An 11,273-nucleotide genomic window follows, 5' to 3' on the forward strand; every position below is an offset into this window, starting at 1 on the left:
AATATCGTCGTCAATTTCGAAACAGACCAAATTGTGCCAAACTGCTCTTTAAATTCCGGTAAAAAATAACCAAATTTTGACTTCTCTGGGGTTATATACTTCGGTTAAATAATAACCATATTTCAACTTCTCCCGGTGAAGTCATTTTATCGGTTATCGTGGAGAAGTCATAAAAAACATAACGCGGGAAAAGGTCGATTATGTTTATTTTGTAAACATAAATGGTTAATTAAATATGAGCGTAAATTGATCATGTGACGTTTCGTTTTTAATGTTTACGTGGTTGCGTCGGAATGCAAAACTTATGTGTTTGCAAGCTTGAATGCAAGTTGAAAGCTTGAAGACTTTTTCGCTGGTGGCAGCACCGTAAACAAAGAGATGATGTCCCAGACTACTTGTTCTAAAAACTACGCAGCCGGGTATCTTGATAGAATATAATATCTTTGCTTGAACGCTACTTTTAAAAGCCCATTGAGTGCTTTATTAAAACAGGTACAAAATTCCTAATAAAACAGGAAATTATGTGTTTTATTGAAGCTAAAGCAATACTTTTGCAACTATTATAGAAAGTGTTTTATTCAAGTTTTAGCGAAACTTTCGAGACTTATTTTCTAAAGCACATGATAAATTAAGCATTTTTTTTTGTTACAATAAAACAGTTTTCAAAATTGGAAGCCATGGGAAAGTCTTCATAAACCAATAATAAAAGCCAATTGGTTCAATATGTATTACTTGGGAACTGATATAGCACAAGTCCTATTCTTTAATGAAATTGTTTGGTCAAAGTTGTGTACTCTGATTTTATTTTCGAAAAAGCTTCGACGGCAGAGTCTTGTCTAAAAAAAACTCTCCTTTAATGCCGTTGTTGTTCTGATTAAAAAGCAGCGTTTAAATTCAGGCGGGCAGTTCATTGAATCCAACGATGACGGGACACCGACTGTTAATTGGTTTCTCAGAAACCCCCTCGAGAGTTTTCATTATTTACGTAATTTTATTACAAGCAGCAGTGCTGCGTTTGACCTTGCCCCGATCAGTGCTCCCCATCAGGCTGACTTACGCTTCAGTTATACAACCACAATTTTATCCGATTTGAAACAAATTAAGTAAACAAATCAAAAACAACGTAGTTATAAAATGACTTTATTATCGAGAGATTCCTTAATTTTGTCTGGTTTTATTTGAGCTTACAGTACACATTCATGTCAGAACAGTTCCAGATGTGTTTCACACTAATTACAAATCGTTTTGATTTGAATTAATTGAATTTATTAATTCAGATCAAAGCTTATAAAGAAACCTATCTGAATACGTGTAGACTGAACAATTTCGGCGTTTTTTTATTATTTAGTTCGATAAAGCTAGCAAGGATGCAAACTTTCATCGATCGATCGATTGGCAATGATTTATACAAAACCTACGAGATAGTTTCAGAGTTTCAGCTGGCTCGAATCAATAAAAAAACACATATAGCTCAGGCCCCCAGCAGCTATCCACCATGAGCATTCATTCAGCCGGCTTTGGAGGCCTACCGAATCAGTTGAACTTTCAACCATGAAGGTCGACAACAAGATCAACATCGACCATCCGATTCGATTGGAGGAGCTTTCAAGAAACTTGGCTCCGATGGAAAAATATTACGAAATCCCAGGTCGAACGAAAGCAATGGCAAAAACATATGAAATAAAAAAAACTGAAAAACACCGAAAATAAAACTGAGAAAACACCTCAATGATTTCGATCTGAGGTAGGTTTTTGGCGCTGAAGATGTTGTTAGCTGCTGATCGGAGATGATTGAGGTCAACCGATGGGCTGACTGATTTCGGTGATTGAGCTGTATTTTGATAGATGTGTCACCACCGGTGTTTTTAAAGAGCGTTTCACATCAATGCCCTAATGGAAAAATTTTAAATTAGAGATTTGAGTGGGTATTTAAACCAGAATCAGCTCATTTTGCGGCTTAGCGTATAATTGTATAATTAAAGCAATGACAAAAATGGTAGCACATTAATAAACGTATCTAGACGTCAATCGCTTCAGCTAACAATTTATCGTTTCTCAGTACATTCTGATCAATAAACGAAGGTAGGAGAAATTGAACGTATCGTTGTTCTAGGAAAATTCTCACACAGTAATTAATTTGCAGCTGTGCTGACTAATTTACATTTGGGCCCATAAAAACAACTCTAGAACAATTTAACAGCAGTTGATCTTTGCCCGGAAACGGATGACGAGACCTTAACCGATTGGCAGCACAAACTTCGAGAATACCAATATTTGAATGTGTGTTTAGCAATTTACCATCAAATCTTCCAACTTCAAACATGCGTAATAACAAAACAATCGTGTTAAATTTATATGCATTTTCTTCTCCAATTAATCCTAAAACTATTCTACTTTAAATTAAAAAAAAATTGCGGAATGCGACAAATGTCTGCTTTTCGAAATATCTTACTGAATTTGTGGGAGTTTAACGGGTCTTCTCAACTGCCCACTCGATATGATTCAGCACTGATGATGTTTCCTTGAGGCAAAACTATCGCACAAGACGGAAGCGGTTTTTTCGTATCATCCTTGTAAGCAGTTGTGAAAACTATATTTTGGATCTCGAGAGGATGAATTTAGTGTACATATTTGGCACAATTTTCAACTAAGTACGTTGAAAGACAAAATTATAAGTCTTGACAAACAGCCTCGATCATTTCTATCCGTTTAGTGTGGAAATATGACGTTTATACTGAACCCAACTAAGTTCAACTTTGACTTGACCAAAACAGAAAATGATCATTTTTGGCTTTTAGGAATTAACAATTTTGTTCATTCGCCAATAACCGCCTATCACTGAAATTGGTGCTTCGAAAAACACCAACTAATTACAAAATAAAAATTTCAATGCAAGTAATTTAACGAAAGAAGAACTATCGTTTCAAGCCGTTTTCAAAATAAATATGTACCTATTTTTTACTTAATAGAAACTCTTTGTGCACTAGCAGTGTAGTTATGTAGAAATTGTTAACTAGACTCGAATTTTGTAATTCGACCGAAAACAGAAAACAATATATTTTATTCGTGACTAATGTTAGCACAATTTAGTGATGATTTTACCTTAAAATGGTAGAATAATGATGCTAACACAAAAGAATTGACATGTTTTTAGTGAAAACATTTTAGTGTTATACTAATTGAAGGGTGATTTTAGGCGATAAAATGGTGTCTGGTCGGTGAATGGCGACTTGGTGTGGTTTTTGTGTTTTATAAATTTGTCGATTACATTAAGGTAGATTACCAACTTTGTAGTAAATCCGCAACAGGTTTTAAAAGCTCCTTCTTTCGAGAGGCAAGGACTAACAACTTTTTAGTACTTTTACTTATTACAAAAAAAGGTGATCTATTTACCCATTTTGAAGGTGTTATTCAATTCAGAAATATGATTTTTTTCAGAGAGACCTATTTAAACGCTTCACTTCTCTTTCCTAGTGTGTCTACGAAACGACCTCAAAAGTTTGTTTAACAGCTCAAGCACAATTTTGAATAAAAATAAAACATTTTTAACTTAGCATTTACAGGTTCTCTGAAGTGGTTCTTAAAAATTGGGTATTTTACAACAAAACTTATGTGATTAATTGTTTCTATGAGGATCGAAAAATTCTGACTACCTTAGCTAGTTATAATCTGAATTTTCAATAACAAAGTTTGTTTCAAAACATGTTATTCTTACAATACAAACTGAAAAAAAAGTTGTCAAAAGCTAAAGTTAAGAGAAGCGACCAAAGCAAAACGGCAAATGTGTATAATATTTTCTTTTGTTTTAGGTTGAAACATCTCAGTTGTTTGTGGATCAATTTAAACATACATGACCAATAATTCATATCTCACACTTCAATAGGTTTTTAATTTTTTTTGGTTTTTCTTTGACACACATTTCACAATTCAAAACAGATTTATAAATTTTCAATAGATATATGGAGGAGAATGAGGATACTTGATCCCTGGAGATACTCGATCTCTTCGCTATATCTCGAAACAGGAATGTCTTACAAATTTCAAATTTTCTAAAAAAATGTGCCAAATAGAACAAAACAACACTACTATCTCAACAAATTAAAAAAATTTTTTCCCTTTTTTTTTTTCTTTTTTGATAGGAGTTTAACCCGTTAAGGTCCTTCTTCCTCGAAATTTTTTTTTTTTCGAGGTATTGAACTTTGTTTGATAAATTTAACAAAATGTTATTTAAAGATCTTTTTATCACTGTAGAACGTTTCTCACATGAAAAGATTATAATGAAAATATTTATTCTAATATATCAATTGTAGGAGTATAACATGAACTTCATAATGCCATATTTTCAAAAAAATAGTAAACTCTCAATTTTTTAAAGGAAATGTTTTCCAGAATGTATGTTTTGGGTATAATCGATTCCTAGAGTCTTAAAAGATATATTTTTCTTCTGAATGGGCTTTTTGTCTTCGGATTTTATTAGATTTTTGTCTAGGGTAAGGGCACCCTGAATTAAGGATCAAGTCTCCTTTAGTAAAGGATCAAGTCTCCTGTAACTTAAAAAATATCACATTTTTTTGGTCTCACGAAATTGCTTCTAGCTTATTTGCGAGTTCAAGTATATTTCTAATTTTTGGAGCATATGATCTTGAAATTCTACGCTGTCAGAAAATGCTTAAGACGGCGAGTTGCTAAAGTTTTCCAAAAAGATATCATAAAAATAAGAAAAGGGATCAAGTATCCCTATTCTCCCCTACTATTAAGATTAAGTAATCAAAATTTAACCATGAATGAATGAATTGATTTCGGAAATGGAGTTAACATAATGGAATTCTTCACTCGCCGCTTTCTTGACAGTCAGCTGTCAAGAAAACGGTTATGGTGGATTTGGAATTTTCATACTGGTACATATTTGTTTATTATGTATCTCTCCCTTTATTTTGAATAGACGTTAAATCAACTAAGGAGCTCTTCAGCAGTTAATCGATGTAAAGTTCAACTTTTTAAAATGTTAAAAATTTGGCTAAACATTATAAATTTCTTTCTACATATTTCCATTAAAGCTATGATTTTAGCTTAAAGGAGCTCTCTATAAAATAAATTTTAGAGCATGGGTGACCAAACCATGGCCCGCGGCTGTCTTTTTTTGGCCCGCGATGATGTTTTTGAGATAACAATCTTCTAAGAATTGATTTTTTTTGGTTTATATCATTTGGAAAAAATGTAAAATGTACATCAAATGAAAGTCGAAGAAATGTCCTTAATTTGATATGATGTAATTCTACAATTCATCCATCACCTCAAGATTAAGTGATATAACATGTGGAAACTTTAAAATTGATCAGTTCGAAGTAACTTCGTAAAGTAATTAAATAATTTTATAAATAATTATATGCAGATTTTGCTTAGCTAGTCGATTCAGAGATGCAATGATTGAAAAAATTGAATGACAAATTCAAAAAATAAATTTCGTGAAAAATTTACGAAAAGAAAAATATTGTTGTTCTTTGAATTATTACCTTTAATTCAAAATCTTTTAAATGTATTATGGTTTTGCCAAATAAGTGTACAGAAAAATACAATGAATTATTACCTATTCTCAAGAGTTATCTCTAAAACAAATGCTGATAGATTTTTTTTTGCATTGGAATCAGCGCCCCCATATTAGTCAAAATAAGTTTAAACATTCTTTGCTCCTCTGAAAAATTTGAATTGTTTTACCATGTTGTATTGGCAATTTTGACAGATTGTTTTTGCTTATTCAATACCATTGGTTTTTGAGGTGGTCTCCACAGTTGTTTGAGCGTAGTGAGCTCTCGAGTGGACTCTGCTTTCAATTTTGGGGAGGTTGGAGGGCCTTAAATCATATAAAACTTTAAAAACTCTCCTAATCACATTCACATTATAATCAAAATTATATTTTAACAATTTATCCAACTATTCGTAAAGAAAACGTTGTATTAAAATCATCGAATATCCATCAAAATTTTACAACGTTTTCTTATTATAAAAAAAACTTGAAATTCTGGTATGTCTTACAAATTCGATATTTTTTGCTTAACTTCCATAGTAAAAGGTAAATTATGAAAATTAAACCAAATTCAAATAGCTTAGTGGTGGCTACATGCTCTAAACAACTTTATTGAATTAACATTTGTCGAACTTTTGACCAGAACCGGTTTTGTATTGGTAAATCTCTCAGAAGAACGACTTATTTGTATTTTTGATGAAATTTTTTTCACAAACTTTATTATTAAAAAAGGTGCAGTGATTATAAATAACCAAATTTATTTTCATCCTGTTTATGAATGACTTTTCCGATACACATCACAAATCAAAATTCGATATAATGAAAAGTTCTAATGAAAATTGTTATTATTTCTATGTGCAAATTAAAATCGCTAAATTTTTTGATTCAACTCGAAAGAATTCAGGAGGTCCGTGCTTATGAAAATCAATATTATTTTTGTTATAACCAAAGCACGTTGAGTATGATTAATCTTTCAAATGCCTGGAGCTTTTGAACGGGACAATTTTTCAACAATTCCATTCCATTTTTTTTTTATTTGAATTCTGAACGTTTACAAAAAAATTCAGAGAGATCGGTAAACTAAAAACTTTGAAAATGGGCGGCGATTTGGCATTTATGGGATACATAATGAAGGTTTTCAATTGCTTGAAAGAATTCGTTAAAAAATGCATGGACAAAAAATCCTTACTACGACGAATCTGAACTCGAGGTAACCCGGGCATATTCAGAAGGTTTTGATTGTAACGTATTCTGTTTTTTTTCTTGAAAATTGAAAAAAAAATGAGTTGTTTGGCCCGCGAGCAAATCTCATTTCTAAAATTTGGCCCGCCTTTTGGAAATATTGGCCACTCATGGTTTAGAGCTGTTTTTTTTGAATTGTTGATAAAAAAAATTATCAACACTTAGCTTTTATAACCTTTGCCTAAACGTTGAGTAGCTCAAATCTTATATTTGAAGTTCTTAGAGTCAAAAAAGACAATGAAAAAAAGTGCATATAAGCTTAGTTTTCCAGAACTTTTCCGTACGTATTCGAGCTAGGCAAATCCGGGCTATTTTTGTAAAAAAAAGCTTGGCAAAATTAGGGCATTATGTTTTAAAAAATTCAATCCAAAAACCGGTCGAAACACGACCAAGAATAATTTAATAAAAATCATGGAGAATAATAATTAACACATTTTTTTTCGGCAAGCTACAAATACCAGAAACGGTGAACAATTTTTTTAAGATTTTCTTATGACCACTCCTCAACGGGGTCGCCCATACAACACAAATACTGCTTGAGCGATGATGTTGACAATGTTATACATAGGATTGAGATGAATGGGTGTTTTGAAGGACGTTCAATCGATATCAAGTATTAAAATTTTTGTCAGGGCAGGCATATTAACTGTTCAGTTTTTTTTTTGCTTTATTAACGTTAGAATGCATTGGATCGGAATGAGCATTGTCACACGGGGGGTTTTCGGGGACGAGCAATTGATTTCAAGTAGGTACTTGAAATCAATTACTCTTACTTTGTGTAAGAGGGCTGCAAAAGGGGTTGTGTTTTTGGAATATTTACATTATGTTGCATTGGATTCGAATGAAAATTGGTACACGGGAGTTTCAAGAGATGAGCAATCGATATCAAGTATAAATGTTTGTGTGAAAGGTCGAAAAAAAGGATCATCCGAGTAACAGCTTCCTGATTTTGTAATAAAAATTTTGTGAAAGGGATCGGCAAAAGAGGTCTATTTTCTATTTTGTTTATTTATAGAGGATTTTAACCATCTTGGTCATTCTTCCTCTTAAAAAAGTGTGTACATTTCGTCTTAATTCTACAGTTTATCCAACAATTTTGTACTTTTCAGGAATACCAATAATTTGTTCTTGTTTGTAATGTTTAAAGCTGCCGATGAGTCGTAACCGATTCCGCTGCTCTGCCGTTCCGTTGCGTACGGCAAAAGAGGTCGTTTATATGAACAGAAAAGTGTTTCGCTGTATTGATTTTATTATGCTACGGATTGAGTCAAAAATTGAATTTCAAGAGTTAAAAAGGCCAAATAATCGATTCCTTATTTTCAAATACGTATTAGTCGACAGAAAAGGAGTTCGTTGATGTCAACTTTTTAACGGGTTTGCAATAATTGTTTTTTAATGCAAGTTACGAGACAAAAATTCATATACGGGATTCGCAATTCGAAATTTTTTTTGAAGAAATCTCTGGTAAGAAACCAAATCTACCATATCATACTATAAAAAGTATCAGTAAAATCAACCATACAGAAAACATTTAACTGAAGGTGTGTATTTTTAATTTAAACTCGTCAGTAACGTTAAATCACCTTTTAATTATTTCTGAGTGTTACCACTTGCTTGTCGCATTCCTAGGCAGAACCAAACAAACATGTTTATTGCTGAATTGATTTGTATTTTTAAAGGCATAGCAAAAAACTTATTTACAAACTGAGAGTTGAAAATGTTGCTCTGGATAATACACTCAATCTTCCCCTTTGAGATTTCTTTTAATAATTAACAGTGGTTCGAATGTAAGAAAAAAACAATTCATCTTGAGTTATTAAGATAAAGGAAGACTAAATAAGTTTCTGAAAAGCCAGCATTCGCAGGCTGTTTTGGTTCTTGGCCTGAAGGTCAAAGTTGAAATAATGATATTCAAGTCATAGAAATAAGTATTCAAACCTGCAGACTCTAAAGCGAGAAGTGTTGAACATTTAATAGTTCAATTGTCAAAGGAGTAGTAGAATTTAGTTATGATTATAAATTTGTTGTTCTCAAATAAACAAACTATTAAAAAATTAAAAATTATACATGAATCATTCAATTCAATATTCTACTGAAGCGGATTTCGTAATCAAAAGCATTCACACCGTTTTACTTCCTATGAACCAAAAACGATCATCTACATACATACGAATTCGAAGTGGATATCGGACGACCTTGAAGGACGCCAGCCGCCGCGTGATCCGGTTTGCCACATGGCATGTGCGAGCTGTATGACAGCATCATGCAATCGTGGACCGAAGGAAGGGAGCAAAAATTGAAATCGAAAAAATTGTAGACCTAGTCTCTAGAGTACTTACGAAGCAGCAGCCATCACGTACTACCCAGTTGCGTTCCTTAGTGTTATCTTAAGTACTCACACATTAGCAGAGATACTCTTTCGTTCGAGGAATTCCCTTATGGATCGGGGGTTGCTTCTGCCCCAAACTTCAGTCGGACTGAACTGTGGGCGACATATTCGTGGCAACACGTTTAGGGAAACCCTCGACCCGTTTAGGGAAGTTCTGCTGTGTCTCGATTTGGACATGTGAGGAAGTGTCTAATGCGACCGATCAAACCGGGTACAATACGGATCGCCTGGAAAGCCATCGAAAGTGTGGAAACTTCGATGAACGCACAGTCAAGAAGGACGGGGAGGGCGAAAAAACGGCGAAACGTGTTGCACCCAATTGCGGTAACGAAATTGAAAGTTGTATAATCGCACGCCTGGCCTGAAAGCGTGCTATTAGCAAATCAGCATTCACATGTGTGCTTGCTCGCTTGCTTGTTGGTTGGTTGGCTGGGCAAGTCCTCTTGATGTCTCCTTCGAGAGGTGCCGCCAGTTCGGTTGGCTCTTTTCGACGGCTAGCTGGTTGCTTGCCGGAGAGTGTTCAAGCCTGAGCTCATGTCGGTGACTGCACACGTCTCAAGGGTTTCGAAATTGCACACGAAATCAACTCCACCGAGCACCACCTCGACAGATCTCCGAGCAGCGCCGTCTCACTCGATCATCTTCAGCCTGTCTCACTCGGGGTTACACACTTGCTGGAAATCCTAGAAAATTTTACTCTACAAACCCAACTGCAACCACTGCGAACTTCCCAGTAGATCAAGGTTCAATTTCATAGTTCACTGCCCCAAAAAAGTCCTCCTTAAATTCCAGTTTGAACCATCTAGGTCCAAATATTACCCCAAATCACCACTACGATCCTTAGAAAACTCTACGAAAAACTCACATCAATTCTTGTTTCTTCACCTCCCGTAGACGGACGGAAAAACAGGGCGCAACTTGCTCGCTAGAGCGACACTTCAAGAGTAGTAAGGCACGAGTCAGCCGGGTCGCGCTAAGCTTCAACTCACCACACGCTGGCTGCACTTTACGGCGTCAGAGCTTCAGCTGCCGCTCGATAATCTCCACACGAAAAACTCACGAAATGCAAACGGACGGCAACGACTGCACACGAGTAGGATCACAGCCGAAATAAAAATAAACAACTCGACACTCAACAGAAGGTACACGGAGAGTAGTAATAGTAGAAAAAAAACACAACAAACTCGCCACGGAACACACGCTTCAATGCAACTTATCTCGGCCAAACTTGCCTGCTGAATGGTAGACTACTTGAGCCGTCCTCACAATGCAATTCCCAGCTCACACAACACCAAAACACCACAGCACACAGTCCGGGGGCTCCGCGTCGGAAAATAATAGTTTGTAAACACTCCGGGGGGCAGTGTAATATATGCTGCTATATGACACCTCACAAAGAGCCAAGCATCGGACGGACGAGCTTCGGTCTGGATGATCCTCCGGCCGAAGTTCTTTCTCATCAACCCCCTTGACTCGAGCACCGAACCCGAGCTTTAGCTCGGTAGAAAAGCTTCGCTCTCGCTCATTCTCCCGATGAGCGAGCGGAACCCGATCTCGTGGAGCTTTTCAACCCCCACCCATCAGCGATCGTTTCGGGTTTCCGATCGTTCCGAAAGCTCTCCCTCCAATAGGGTAGGGGTTGAAAATCAACCCTCATTCAGTTGCAGCTCAACTATCCGAACGTGTCGTGTTGTTCGACTGGTTTTTCTTTTGTTTTCCTTCGTATGGCTGTGAATGTGCAACTCAATTATATGCATTCGCAACGTTCCAAAGCCAAGCCATTCTTCATTCGTTCGGTACCAATTCGGTCAAATTCAATCGGAGGTTTTGTTTTGGTTGCATTTTACCACCTCAAGTGTACATTAATTCGGCTTCGATTTTGAAAACGGTAGCAACACACTCGAAAAAACTCAAGGCCTTCGGCCACTACTGCCACGGACACATTGGAACTGGTTTAACTGGACTGGGTGGAAATTTTGTGTTTTTTTTCGTATCGATTGTCTAGAGTTCTTGAGAGGGGTTAAATTTTAGGTTTAATGGTTTAATTTCTTTCCAATTATCTTTTTTCACTAGCTACTGATGTCATTTGGGACTAGGAAAAATACTGATCCGTAAAAG

At 35.4% G+C, this 11,273-nt stretch overlaps 1 protein-coding gene across 3 annotated transcripts in view; it reads right to left on the reverse strand.

Annotated features, from left to right (window-relative positions):
• Window positions 1-10,501, reverse strand: part of LOC129748422 (uncharacterized) — a 118,152-nt gene extending 107,651 nt beyond the window's left edge. Inside the window, exon 1 of one of the 3 annotated variants that reach the window (XM_055743052.1) lies at window positions 10,145-10,501. The gene's annotated coding sequence lies outside the window, so the exon portion shown is untranslated. Of the gene's footprint in view, window positions 1-10,020 lie in introns of all 3 variants that reach the window. The other 2 variants (XM_055743045.1, XM_055743060.1) reach the window with 2 other exon arrangements.
• Window positions 10,502-11,273: the final 772 nt, after the last annotated feature.

The sequence above is a fragment of the Uranotaenia lowii genome, chromosome 1 (genome assembly GCF_029784155.1).
Source record: "Uranotaenia lowii strain MFRU-FL chromosome 1, ASM2978415v1, whole genome shotgun sequence".
NCBI classification, from domain to species: Eukaryota; Metazoa; Arthropoda; class Insecta; order Diptera; family Culicidae; genus Uranotaenia; species Uranotaenia lowii.